This window comes from Lissotriton vulgaris, chromosome 9 (assembly GCF_964263255.1).
Source record: "Lissotriton vulgaris chromosome 9, aLisVul1.2, whole genome shotgun sequence".
Taxonomy (NCBI): Eukaryota; Metazoa; Chordata; class Amphibia; order Caudata; family Salamandridae; genus Lissotriton; species Lissotriton vulgaris.
The window spans coordinates 211,226,791-211,241,205 of NC_141697.1; positions in this window are offsets into that span (position 1 = coordinate 211,226,791).

A 14,415-nucleotide genomic window follows, 5' to 3' on the forward strand; every position below is an offset into this window, starting at 1 on the left:
GCACAAGCATTGAGGCTAGATGATCAATTTACACCTTTTAGAATACAGAAATACTGCTGCCAGCTGGCATTATACGCAGATGACCTGCTGGTTTCTACCAGCAACCCGGTAGAGGTTTTTCCCAGAGTCGAGGAGATCATGGCAGACTATGGTAGATACTCCGGGTATCTAATCAACAATACAAAAACAGAAATAATGTGCTGGGGTGATGACCAGTGGGAGAGAGCAACAAGCAGCCAGTTTAGATATCTAGGCATATTAATCACATCTGACCTTAACAACATAGTGAATATAAATTTGAAAAAGGTGCCTAAAGATATCGACCATTTTTTTTCGAGATGGCAAAACCTTCTGTTAACAATATATGGCTGTGTTAACCTCTATTCAACGCGATACCCTTAACATTCCATGATAAAATCCTAAAAAAGATCCAGGGTAAGATAGGCAGTTTTATCTGGGCAAATAAGAACGCTCGGATGTCCTGGAAAAAACTGAAAAGAAGACTGATAAAGTGGGGGTTGGCATTTCCGGATATTGTGTGGTATGCCTTTGCTTTCCAGCTAAAAAATGTCCGCACCCTTTTAAGTAGCCCAGACAATTCTCATTGGGGGCAGATTTTGAATACATTGTTAGATCAGGAAGGGGGTGGCCCTGAATTTTTGTATAAATTTGGTGCGCCAAGATTTTACAAAAAGGTTCACCTAAAGGTATTGAAATCTGCCTTGATTCTTTGGAACAGAGCTAAGGGGTATTGGGGTATAAAATAATATTCAGATTTTGCCCCTATATGGGACTTCCCAGGTACTCCGCTATGTCTCCAGGATAGCCTATCTCTATCGGTCAGGAGAGCGGGAATAACAATCTGGTCAGATTTAGTATCATCGGAGGGGGTACTTCCTTGGGAGGTTTTGAGGTCTAGGATTGGGGACTCCCTTTCAAGATTTAAATATATCCAACTCTGTTCGTGGTATTCCACTGAGAAAAACAACATCGGGGGAAATTGGGACATCGAGTTGGCGCTTCTGGCCCAACTCACAGGAAGAAAGAAGTGGGATTTCTGTATAGGGAATTGATTGAGGTGAATGAAATTCTATCTCCACCGTGATATCATGTATGGAGACTTTCTGTCCTGGAGGTCCCTTCAGCTGATCTGTATAATCTCTCTCTTCAATATCTATATAGATTTGTTAAATCTGCTTCCCTTAAAAAGAATCACTACTATGTTATAAATAGGCTTTATTACACCCCTAAAAAAATTCCCACCTCTTGTATGCCCCAGATGTGATATGCCAGAGGCCGATGATATCCATGTCTTCTATGATTGCCCTATGATCGGCCCCTTTTGGGCCACCATTGATAGGACATTGGAGAGTGTTTTTAAAATGAAACTTAGTTTCAATGTTGTAAGGGTCTTTTTTGGTTTGGACACTGATCTCACAAATGGGTTAAAGGAGATACAGGTGGCTTTATTTTTTACTCAAATTCTTATTGCACATAGGGAAATAAGGAAAGTTTGGAAGGATGTCACCCCTCCCCTCCATGAAAAATGGCTTCAATCAGCACTTAGAATTGCACGTTTAGACACTAGTACACCACATAATAGGAATAGCACAGTATGGCAACCTCTGATGGAATGGGCTAAGGAAATAAGGCTGGTAAGAAACCTTGAATTTGTCCAATGATTACACCTGGCCCCAAACTAAAGGGGTAGCCAGGTCGGCTCTGGGTACAGCAAGAACTTCATCCCATTTAATCTCCAACACATTCCCCAAATTGTGAAAAATAGGAGTCGGAATAGTAAATGTCACCCCTTTAGTGTGCAATACATTCCCCAAATTAATTTATATTGGAGTGGGAATAGTAAATGTCATATTATTAGTGTTCAAAACATTACCAAAATTGGTTTAGATTTGAGTGGGAATAGTAAATGTCACCCCTTTAGTGTCCAACACAGCCCCAAAATTTGGAGTGGGAAGAGGTAATATCACACTTTTAGTGTCCATCACCTTCTCCAATATTATTTAGATTAGAGTATGAATAGTAATAGTCAACCCTTTAGTGTCAAACACTTTCTTCAAAATGGTTTACATTTAGTGTGATTATTTAATTTAACTATTTTAGTGTGAACTATGGGGCTGATTACGATGGTGGGCAGACTTAAGTCCATCCACCATCGTCCCAGGGATTGGGACCGCCCGCCTATATGGCAGTGGTCCTGCACCTCAAATGACAATGCAACCCCCACCACGGAGGCCGCAAAACACAGTTTTAACATTGTGGCAGTTGCCACTGGTGCAGCACCCGCCGCAATGTTAAAAATGCAGGTTTTGCTTTGCCTTACACTACGTGGCAGGCACCAAGCGGTGCAAAATGAAAGTGCTCCTGCACAGGGGAGAATTGGACGGGCCCCCAAAGTCAAACCCTGCCAGCCTTTCCATGACAGTGGAACTGGGATGCAACATCCTAATGCAGCGGACGGTGCCTGCTAGGCACCTCCACCATTCTAAGAATGCGGGTGGGTCCGACAGGCAATTGTAATGATTGCCTTTGTTGGATCCGTGGAGGACGGGCTTTCCGCCTGGCAGCACACCGCCCGCTTTGCTTATCTGGTGGGCGAGGAATGGCCTTATGATGTCGGTGAACCTGCCACCGGCAGCCTGCCGGTGCTGGGTTCACCACCATCGCAATCAGGCCCTATGTTTTTGAAATGCCATTTGTATGTAGTAGGAGTAGATTTTTTCATTTGATTTATATTGCTGGTGTTTAGATAATAAAAAAGTATTTAGTTGTATATGTGTAATACATAACATTATTATTAACATATTTCTTATGGAATACAAACATAAGAAACTTTTCAATTTTCATTTCTTTAAGTTTATATAATGTATATATTTTTTCTTTTGTAAACATATATATCTAGTTAAAAAAGAAATATATGTATATATTGATATATAAAACCATTTTTAATACATGCTCTTATTAAATAAACAATGTAAAGCTTATTTAAATCATTTTATGTGAGTACATTTCCAGCCTTTTCCGATTGTTTAACATTTGTTAACATTCCTGAAATAGTTTCACATACGTATTTTACCATAATTTTAACAAAAAGGGGCTTATTACTATGTTTTTTGGAGTGAGGAAATAGAAATTTTATGTGGTCAGTGTGTCCCCCCACTCGCACCCTATCTATGTACCTATGCCCCATGTATGCCCATGTTATCATGTAATTCACTTCCCGTGCCTGTAATAATAATGTCCCTGCATTTCCGTCTAATATTAACATGTCAGTTATTAGGCCTTCCATGAATGAGACGTTAATTCTGCACTGAGGCCTACGTTGCTAATGCATTTACATGGTACACGTTTAGAGGTCGAGAAGCACACGTTTTTGTGGCCCAGCCGAGCCAGGCCCTGAATTCAGGCTCCGAGCCTCTTCTGACTCTAAAAGCTGCAGTTTAGGTATGCATCCCTGACCTCTCCCTTACTCCCTGCTCAGCCGAGAGGTGCCCGGCCTGGCCTGCCTGCCAAGACGGTATTTTGCCTACAGTTATCTGTTCAGCTCCGCAAAAACACATTCCAGTCTAGTGAAAGGGGTAAACATATTCCGCCTGCAGAGCATAGGGCCTAGCCTTCCTGTCTCCATGCAAGTGATTTACTGAACCCGTTGCCAAAGAAGGCCCATGGCCCCACGCAATGCACGAAGAAATATATGCACACACTAGCATTTAGTGATGAACAGCTTTTGCTCGAGAGACCTTTACTTCAGACAATACATCCTCCAAACACAAGATATCAGATATGCCAAAGGTGCAGGTCGTTCTGACATCCCAGACTCCTCTACTAGTGCTAAAGTCAGCTCCCCCCAGCTCTCCCCAGTTACACGTCAATTTCACGTCATGACCAGTTTTGCGCGCACATGTAGGGTAAAGGTTTCTGCTGACCCTGCAGACCTCCTTTATGCATCCACCCACCTATGACACACCTATGACTCATCAAGTGAACACCCACATGTACGCCTCTTACACTCCTTCTTTCACGCCCATGTGTTCTTATCTCTCTCTCTTTCACTTGCTCCGCCTGGAGCGTTCCGCCTTCTCTATTCATTGCAATTGTATGGCTTTACTATATATATTGTGTTATGTGAATAAAACATTAGATGACGACCCTTCCTGAACCTTAGTGGTGATGGAACCCGATTCTCCAGTGACTCGAGTCATTGTATTAAAGCCCTTTTGACTCGGACACCACGGACTCTGCCTTTCATTTTATGAGCTATCCTTATTCCTTATTAATGTATAGAAATTATGTCCGGGTAATGTTTTATTTACCACATTAATTTGGCGCCCGAATAGGGACCAGTCCCCTTCCCCACGCGCCGGCGATGTAAGCGCAGCCCCCTGACCCCTTCTATAGCCGTGACGGATTTCAAGTGTACACATCAGCGGGATTTCCTGCTAACTCCCTCAGGCCCACGGAGGAGACGGAGACTGCGACCAGGCATCCACACGAGGCGGTGAGGATTGCGGACCATCCCAACCAGAGCCCAAGCCGAGAGAGCAAGGTCCGAGGTATCCCGAGGCCCACCTGTTCCGAGGCGCATGCGCAGTAAGCAGCAAGTAGCAGTACCAGAAGCTGTAGCAGTCCAGTCCAGTATTGAGTTTCTGAGGCCTTCAGTTTTGCTTCCCGGTGAGTACCGTTGTTGGGAACGCATAGAGACGGGTTCATTTATTTGAGCCCGGTCAAGACGGGTCTGGGTACACAGATCCGGTAAAGACGTGTCCATTTAGGTGGATACGGTAAAGACGTGTCTCTTCATGAGACCGGTATGACTGTACTGTTCTAGCAGTGCATACAGTAAATGAGGTTATTTTTGGATTGTGTTTTTCTATGTACTAGTTAGTATCTGTTTTTCAATGTTTTAATGTCGTGGTATGAATGATTGTTTTCAGTCTATTATTGTGCTTATTGTGTTTTTGTTCAAACATGCCGCTGTTTCCGAAATTACGTCAGATAGGGACCAGGAAAGGGATACTCGAAGAGGCAGTTCCCGTCCCGCCTAGGGACACTCCTGGACATTTTATGTACCAGAAGCATGGCCTAGATGCCATACTGTACTTAGATTTATGGGTAGATTACACGAAGGATCTGGAAGAGAAATATAGATGGCCTGTCTCAGGGACATGGGATGCTGATTGCATCATGAGAGTAGAGGAAGCACTGTGGAAAAAGAAAGCTAGACAATCCCAGAAAGATGCCATAGAGTTGTGGCGTAAAGAAGCGCATAGAAGAACAGAGAAAGAAATCCACAAAGCAGAGAGAAGTAGAGAAGCATCAGAAAAAGCCAAAGAAAAAGAGCTAAAAGAAGAAGGTGAACGGGTTAAGGCAGAACAAATTGAGAGACAAAGAAATGCCCTTATTAAAGGCATGTATCCCATCCTCGCCGAGGGCCTACCTAAAGTGACCCCGGAAGTACCCAGTAACTTGCCGCCACCACTGATCCCGACTAAACTCCGTAGTCATAAACAGACAGCAGCGGACATTTTTCTATCCTCCTATTTAGACGACGCTGCCCCAGAGTATGTAAATGAAGATTTTCCTCCTCCTTCCAACCCTACCAATCCTCCTGTCAACATCCCTACCAATCCTTTTCGACAACCACCCGTAGCACAAGATCAACCCGCATTAGCAGCAGCACTGGCAGTGACCGACGACTCAAGCCAAGGCAACTCAAGTCTAGGGGCATCGGGAGGGGAGACCACTAGAGACATACTACACACACCGCACACCCCACCACCGCTATCACGAACACTACGAGACTTAGCACTACAACGCACGCCAACACCAATGACACCAGCATCTCTTAGACAATCACTTTCCGACTGTATATATGATCCAGTACCAGGTGAGGGCGTAATGCTCATATACTCAATACGTTTAAGACGCGGTGCAAACTATTTGATCACTTTACCAGGCATGAAGGAATATTTAGACAGAATATACCATTTCATTAGAACGGGGGAGGGACCAGAAAGTATACACGAGGCCATGGCAAATAGAAAAGTGGAGCTTCAAAGCATGCTTTTACGATTTCTGATTAATTGTTTGATCAGGGAACAAGACCAGCCAGACAAAGAAGTAACTAAAGTTACGATGACTTGGAGTGACAATATAGGTGTTGCTAAACATGATACACAGAACAGAATAGAATGCATGTACAGGAAAATTCGTAAAGAAATTCTGAATATACACAAGAAAGAACAAGCCGAGAAAGAGGACGACGAAGTCTCAGAGGAGGATGATACAGTAACAGAGGAAATAAATAAAATGAATTACGTAGGTAGGGCCAGACTGTTTGACAGACCCATAGGCCTAGATTACAATAAACGTTCCCTCTCTCCAATACCAGAACGATATTCCCTCAAACGCCTATTCCAAGCTACTGAACATGCTCTGAAGAAACGAGTAGGGAGTAGTGAACTTTGTACTATGCATGAACAGGAATTAGCCCGGTCAGCAGTCCAATGGGCTTGTAATTCTAACATATATAAGGATGACATAGTAGCGCAAACATTTTTAAGTCTTCCTCCGGAAGAACAACGTTTAGCTGGTATTTACATGATTCAACATCTCATCACATTGTATGAGAGTCAGCATTCTGATCCAGGTCCCTTGTATAAATTATTGAACGATTTACTGCTAGCAAGGTGGAGAGGCCTAGGTACCGAATTAATTAACGTCATTCTAGATCAACGACATAAGTACTTGACTTTTCTGACCCCGCACTTGATTCCTGCCCCACATCGAGAAAGAAAGACCTTTCACATAGACAGACAGAATCCCCTATGAGAGGTTCATCCCGTTAGACTTGAAGGGGGTGCACTTCAACGAGTATACGTTTAAACACCCTTGACGAAAATGGAATTATTGGAAATGAAAAAATTACTGCCCTGTCATGATAAAGACCCAGGGGGGTTCCACCGTGAATTAAAAGACATGCTCCGCATGGGGGAGTACACATACGCTGATACCATTAAATTATTGAAAGTACTGTTACCAGCAGGCATTTATGAAAAGCTTAAAGAAAAAGATTGGGAGGTGGGAGAGAAAAAGATCAACTGGACAGAATTAGAAGACGAGGATAAACTCCGAGGACCTGGTGTTGGTCTTGGGGACAAAGCTAAAGAACTACCTGAACTATTAATACAGGTTTTGCCGAGATTATTGACTACTAAAAAGGAAGATTGGGATGCTATTTCAGCCTGCAAACAGAAACAAGATGAAGACACTAGTGATTTTTATTCTAGATTCGAAAAATGTTTTCTTATTAACAGTGGCCTGAAGACAAGTAGTGAATCGTACCCACATCTTTTTGTGAGCAAATTAGTAGAAAATTCCTTACCCCAGATCAAAAATAGAGTACTGAAGGTTGAAAGTACCTGGCAAGCAAATAGCCCTTCCCAAATGTTACAAATGTTACAGTTTCACCAGAACCGAATTAGAGAAGAACAAGAACACGAAAAGAGACGCATGAAAGATACGAAAATGAAAGTACTAGTTGCTCAATCAGTTCCAGCTGATGGCCAGAAAAAGGGTGCGGCACCTGTCAAAGGGAACTGTAACTACTGCAAACAGCCAGGTCACTATATAAATGAATGTGCTGTCCTGAAACACAATATAGCTACAGGCAAGACGAAAGAAAGACTGCGTCCTCCTAGACAGGATAACATCCCGCAGAATACACAAACGCCACAGAACTCGCAACAGACAGTAGCTGTACCCCAACCCATTGTGTCACACAACAAATGTACCAGTACGCACAGTCAGACTATCCAGATTATCAACAGTACTCATGAAACAGCCTAGAGAGGGAGGTTGGCTTGCCCCTTATTGAGGTTCCTGTAGATCAAGAGGGTCCCTATGTACATAGTCATGTATTGGGGAAAGACAGAAAAATTCTGATTGACACAGGGGCGAGCAGAACTACCATCAGTCATGACGAGGTTCCAGGGGCACCCCTCTCAGGCTCACAGAATATTTCCCTGGGATTTTCAGGAAAGCCTATTGTTAACAAAGTGTCAAAGCCAGTTTCCCTAGAAGTTGGTCCATTGTCCCGCACTACAGACGTGTTGCTTACTAAATCATGTCCAGAAAACTTGCTTGGTATAAAGACATTGAAAGAACCAGGAGCAGTGATTTGTTGTTAGATTGTTTTTACGTGATTTTAAGGGACATTATGTGTTGAGAGATTTTGATCCCAGACTCCAGAATGTACCACAGCATTTATGGGCGCAAGGTCCGACTGATGTAGGTTACATGCACATTACACCATACAGTGTCACACTCAAGCAAGGAGTTGTACTGCCACGAATCCGACAATACAAGTTACCACCTGATGCTGTCGTTGCATTACTGAAAATTGTTGACGAACTCATTGCACAGGGAGTGGTTGTAGAAACTGACTCCAATGTATGTAATTCTCCTATCATTCCGATTCTTAAACGAACTGACCCAAATGCACCACCGGTTTACAGACTAGTGATTGACCTCCGAGAACTGAACAAATGCATAATACCCCAGTACCCAGTGGTCCCAGACATTTCTTCACTATTGACTGCAATAGATTCCGAAGCGACGTTCTTTACTGTGATTGATCTCAAGAACGCCTTCTTTAGTGTCCCGATCCATCCAGAGAGCCAATACCTCTTCGGATTCTGTTTAAATGGACGAAGCTTCAAATTTACGAGGGCTCCTCAAGGGTTCACAGAAAGTCCTAGTATTTACAGTCAAGCATTGAAAAGACAACTAGACAGTATTCACATGCCTACTGACACTGCATTACTACAGTATGTTGACGATCTTTTGATCACAGCCCGAACAGAACGAGACTGCGAACGTGCCTCACTGACAGTCTTATACTTCCTGGCAGAAGAGGGGCACAAAGTGTCCCCTTCAAAGTTACAATTCTGTGCCCAGCAAGTGGTGTACCTTGGACACTTGCTGTCCAAGAGAGGTAGACAGTTGACACCTGACCGCATCCAGTTAATTGCACACCTCCCACAGCCCAAGACACAAAAGGAAGTATGGGCCTTCATTGGCCTCACTTCTTACTGCAGACAATGGATTACCCAGTACGCATATCTAGCCAAACCACTCATACAGTTGACAACACAGGAGGCAGCAACTTCGACTGTCCTCCTTTGGACTCAGGAACATACACTTGCATTTGATGAATTGAAGATAGCTCTATGTCAAGCACCAGTTTTAGCGACACCATGTTACAGCAAACCTTTTACACTTTTTGTCACTGAACGCGATGGCACAGCATTATCTGTCCTTACACAAGATCAGGCAGGAAAACACAAGCCTTGTGCTTACTTTTCTAGTACATTGGATCCAGTGGCCCAGGCTCTGCCTGCGTGCCTAAAATCAGTTGCAGCAACAGCTCTAGCAATCACACAAAGCGATTCCATAGTGTTGGGACATCCCCTGACAGTACAGGTTCCACACTCAGTGGAAGTTCTCTTGAACAGGACACAGACACAACACCTGACTATAGCAAGACTGACAGAATATGAACTGACACTGTTCCAGCCAAACATAGAGATCAGACGATGCAATACTCTGAACCCTGCTACACTTTTACCCTCGAGCACAGCAGACCCTGCACCACACGACTGTGTGGAAGTAATTAACACAGTGACAAAGCCAAGACAAGACTTGACAGACATTGCACTCCCAGACCCAGACCTGACACTTTATGTGGATGGTTCATGCATGAGAACAAGCACAGGAGAGTTAGTGGCCGCATATGCAGTGACCACTGATACTGAAGTCATAGAGACACATCGTATTGACACCTTGTCTGCCCAAGCAGCAGAGCTCATCGCTCTGACCAAAGCCTGTATACGAGCCAAGAACTTGAAAGTAAATATATACACAGATTCGCAGTATGCATTCAGAGTTGTATACGACTTTGGAGTCCTCTGGCAGGAGAGAGGTTTTCTGACCTCTCATGGGGCCAAAATACAGCATGGTCCCCTCATTCAAGCTCTGTTAGATGCAATACACTTGCCTACAGCCATAGCCATCATGAAGTGCAAAGCACATACTAAAGTCACTGACACCATTTCCCAGGGTAACGACCTGGCAGATCGAACAGCTAAACTTACAGCCCAGACTCAAGCAGACATTCCAACTGACACGACAAAGACAGAAGTACCATCACTGACAAATTGCATGACAGTCAGGGATCCCTCAAAAGATGTTCTCGACATACAGACACATGCCACTCCAGACGAAATCAAGAAATGGACCGAACAAGGAGGGGTCCAGACAGAGCAGGGTTGGATGACGAAAGGCAAAGCTACGTAGTTCCTCCCTGACTCCATGGTTCGAACTATCATTAATACAGCACATAGTCCAGCACACTTAGGAGAAAAAGCCATGTTAGACAGTATACAGAACATCTGGTTCAACAAGCATTTACGTGCAGCAGCGAAACAGAAAGTGCGTACCTGCATGATCTGTTGTCAGTTCAATCCAGGCAAAGGTATTCCCGTGGAACAAGGTGGATTTCATCCTCCTGACCACCCTTTTGAAGTCCTCCAGATGGATTATATTCAGATGGACAGATGTCGAGGATTCAAGTATGTCCTCGTAGTTGTATGTGCCCTATCTAGATAGACAGAAGCGTACCCAGTCCCAGATTACACTGCTGTGACCACTGCCAAGCAGTTGGTCCGAGAATTCTTCCCCTGATACGGCTTGCCCTGTGTCGTGTACTCAGATAATGGGCAGCCATTCTCTTCTGAACTGATGAAACAAGTATCTCTTCTGTTAGGGTGCCAGTGGAAATTCCATTGCGTATGACACCCAGAGGCAGCAGGCCTCGTAGAGAGACACAATCAGACACTCAAAACAAAGTTAGCGAAGGCTTGTGCAGAAAAAGGCGTGGATTGGATGGTAGCCTTGCCGGTTGCCCTCTTTTACATGCGTATGGTAGCTCATTCCAGAACCGGACTATCCCCGTACGAGGTGGTTTTTGGTAGACCGCTGAATATGTGGGGTACGCCTAAGCCAAGAAAAATAACAGATGTCGACAGTACTATGCTGACAGATTACCTGGCTTCCTTGATGTCTGCACTCCTTTCTTGTCGTTCACAGGTTGCCGCTGCCTTTCCCGACAACACCCAGGTGAAGACTCATACAATTGTTCCAGGAGACCTGGTGTTTGTCCACAACTTCGACCGTTCAAGCCCTCTGGAGCCTCCGTTGGCACGCACCCAAGTTGGTCCTGCTGACGACGAGAACCGCCGTCAAGGTCGAAGGGAGGAAGGGCTGGCTCCATGCCCACCACGTGAAACGTTTCCATGGACTTGGTTCAGTAAAAGACTCTGAGGTCTGTCCCGAAAACATTGACTCTAAACTCCCTTTGCTAGAAAAGACTCTGCAACAAGAATATAGACAAAAACTACGGTCTAGTAAGTCAGACAGCTTTTAATTGTTTAAGTCCCCCTCGGGTGAAGCGGTTAGACAGGTTCCTGACATGTATAAGATCGTAGACCCAAATAGCCAGAGAGATAGGCAGAATGAGATGAAAAAGAAGTACTGCAAAACTTTACGCAGTAGATGCATAGTAACTCTGATCATTATGTTTTTTCTAAGTATATCGATTATATGTATAAGCTTGACGCTACATGTTTTCTTTCCTCCTCTTGGTTCACATATACATTCTTCCTTCAATGACACTGTAGAGCACACATTCAGTGACCTGCCACCCCATGAACTGTCATATCGACTAGCACTGCGCAACAACACTTTTATTCGTATGTTACACCATTCTCACCAGACCAGCAATGTAACGAATTGCTGGGTATGTGGCCGTCTCCCACCTTATCAGAAAATGAAGGGAGTTCTGCCCCTCTTTCCTTATCCGTTTTCACACAATGGTTCGTGCGGAGCCTGGTTTGCTTTAATGTCATCAACACAAGACAGACAGTTCACAAATTCCCAGAGTGAATGGATTTGGGGTGACCTGAATATAGTCATGAATAAGGCATGTTTTCCCGATAAAGATGGTTTTCCCCAAAGGAGGGGAACAGATCTAGAAAATGAAGTGTACGAATTAGGGAATGTTTCCCTTAGCCTCATGATTCTGAATGTCCAGTTCGAGACCAATACAGGTTCACCATTTATAACAGTCTTACCAGTAAAAGGTGAATTATGCGTTAGGAAAAATGGTTCAGTGCACTTAGGACACAGTGATTGTAATACTGTGGTCGAATTCAATGATAAAGGAAAGTCTACTTTCAAAGCTTCCCGCCATTCCTATTTCATTTGCGGTTAGACAGCCTATGCACGTCTGCCCTTAGACTGGGGTGGAACGTGTTATATTGCATTCCTACTGCCACCTGTTTTTCTAGCCCCATCCCATTATCATCGAGATTCCCGACTCATACATGTAAGACACAAGAGGGAGACCGAGTCCCCGGTTGTCGATCAGACTGAGACAACGTGGGAGCAATACTCAGATTTCAATAAAGGATTCTTCTTCTTCATAGGTCCTGTCCAAAATAGTAAATTAATACGCAGATTGACAAGAACACTGGAAGCAGTAGTGAATGAGACTACTTCTGCCTTAGGTAACTTCACCGAGGAACAGTCTGCTATGAGACTTGTTGTTCTCCAGAACCGCCTTGTTCTTGACGTCATCCTGGCCGATAGGGGCGGGGCTTGTAGAGTGATCGGCTCCAGTTGTTGTGTGTTTATTCCTAATAACGCACCATCAGTGTATGCAGCAATAACAAGGCTCCATAAGATAGCTCACGAGATACACCAGAATCCAGGCACCTGGACTTGGTCCGGTTGGCTCTGGAGTGTGATATCAGCCTGGGGATGGAAAGTACTGTCATTCCTAGGAATAATACTGCTCATAGTATTTAGTTGCTGTCTCTGTCTGCAATGTGGCCCAGCGATTTGCGGCTTGTGTGTCACTGCCTGTATTCCCTGTCCACGTTCTCGTCCCCGTACACAAATGAAAAAAGACGAGCAAATGATGCTATATGAACAAATAGATGGTCTCATGAATATAGATGTATCCTGAAGGGCACAGTAGAGGATAAGGAGGGAATGAGGAAATAGAAATTTTATGTGGTCAGTGTGTCCCCCCACTCGCACCCTATCCATGTACCTATGCCCCATGTATGTCCATGTTATCATGTAATTCACTTCCAGTGCCTGTAATAATAATGCCCCTGCATTTCCGTCTAATATTACCATGTCAGTTATTAGGCCTTCCATGAATGAGACGTTAATTCTGCACTGAGGCCTACGTTGCCAATGCATTTACATGGTACACGTTTAGAGGTCGAGAAGCACACGTTTTTGTGGCCCAGCCGAGCCAGGCCCTGAATTCAGGCTCCGAGCCTCTTCTGACTCTAAAAGCTGCAGTTTAGGTATGCATCCCTGACCTCTCCCTTACTCCCTGCTCAGCCGAGAGGTGCCCGGCCTGGCCTGCCTGCCAAGACGGAATTTTGCATACAGTTATCTGTTCAGCTCCGCAAAAACACATTCCAGTCTAGTGAAAGGGGTAAACATATTCCGCCTGCAGAGCATAGGGCCTAGCCTTCCTGTCTCCATGCAAGTGATTTACTGAACCCGTTGCCATAGAAGGCCCATGGCCCCACGCAATGCACGAAGAAATATATGCAAACACTAGCATTTAGTGATGAACAGCTTTTGCTCGAGAGACCTTTACTTCAGACAATACATCCTCCAAACACAAGATATCAGATATGCCAAAGGTGCAGGTCGTTCTGACATCCCTGACTCCTCTACTAGTGCTAAAGTCAGCTCCCCCCAGCTCTCCCCAGTTACACGTCAATTTCACGTCATGACCAGTTTTGCACGCACATGTAGGGTAAAGGTTTCTGCTGACCCTGCAGACCTCCTCTATGCATCCACACACCTATAACTCATCAAGTGAACACCCACGTGTACGCCTCTTACACGCCTTCTTTCAAGCCCATGTGTTCTTATCTCTCTCTCTTTCACTTGCTCCGCCTAGAGCGTTCCGCCTTCTCTATTCATTGCAATTGTATGGCTTTACTATATATAATGTGTTATGTGAATAAAACATTAGATGACGACCCTTCCTGAACCTTAGTGGTGATGGAACCCGATTCTCCAGTGACTCGAGTCATTGTATTAAAGCCCTTTTGACTCGGACACCACGGACTCTGCCTCTCATTTTATAAGCTATCCTTATTCCTTATTAATGTATAGAAATTATGTCCGGGTAATGTTTTATTTACCACAGGAGTCGCCTCCGACCTACACCGTTCGGACTTGGAAGTGACTGAAAATGATGCGGCCGACACTGTTCGGTCGCATACTCACGTTTCTCTCTTGATT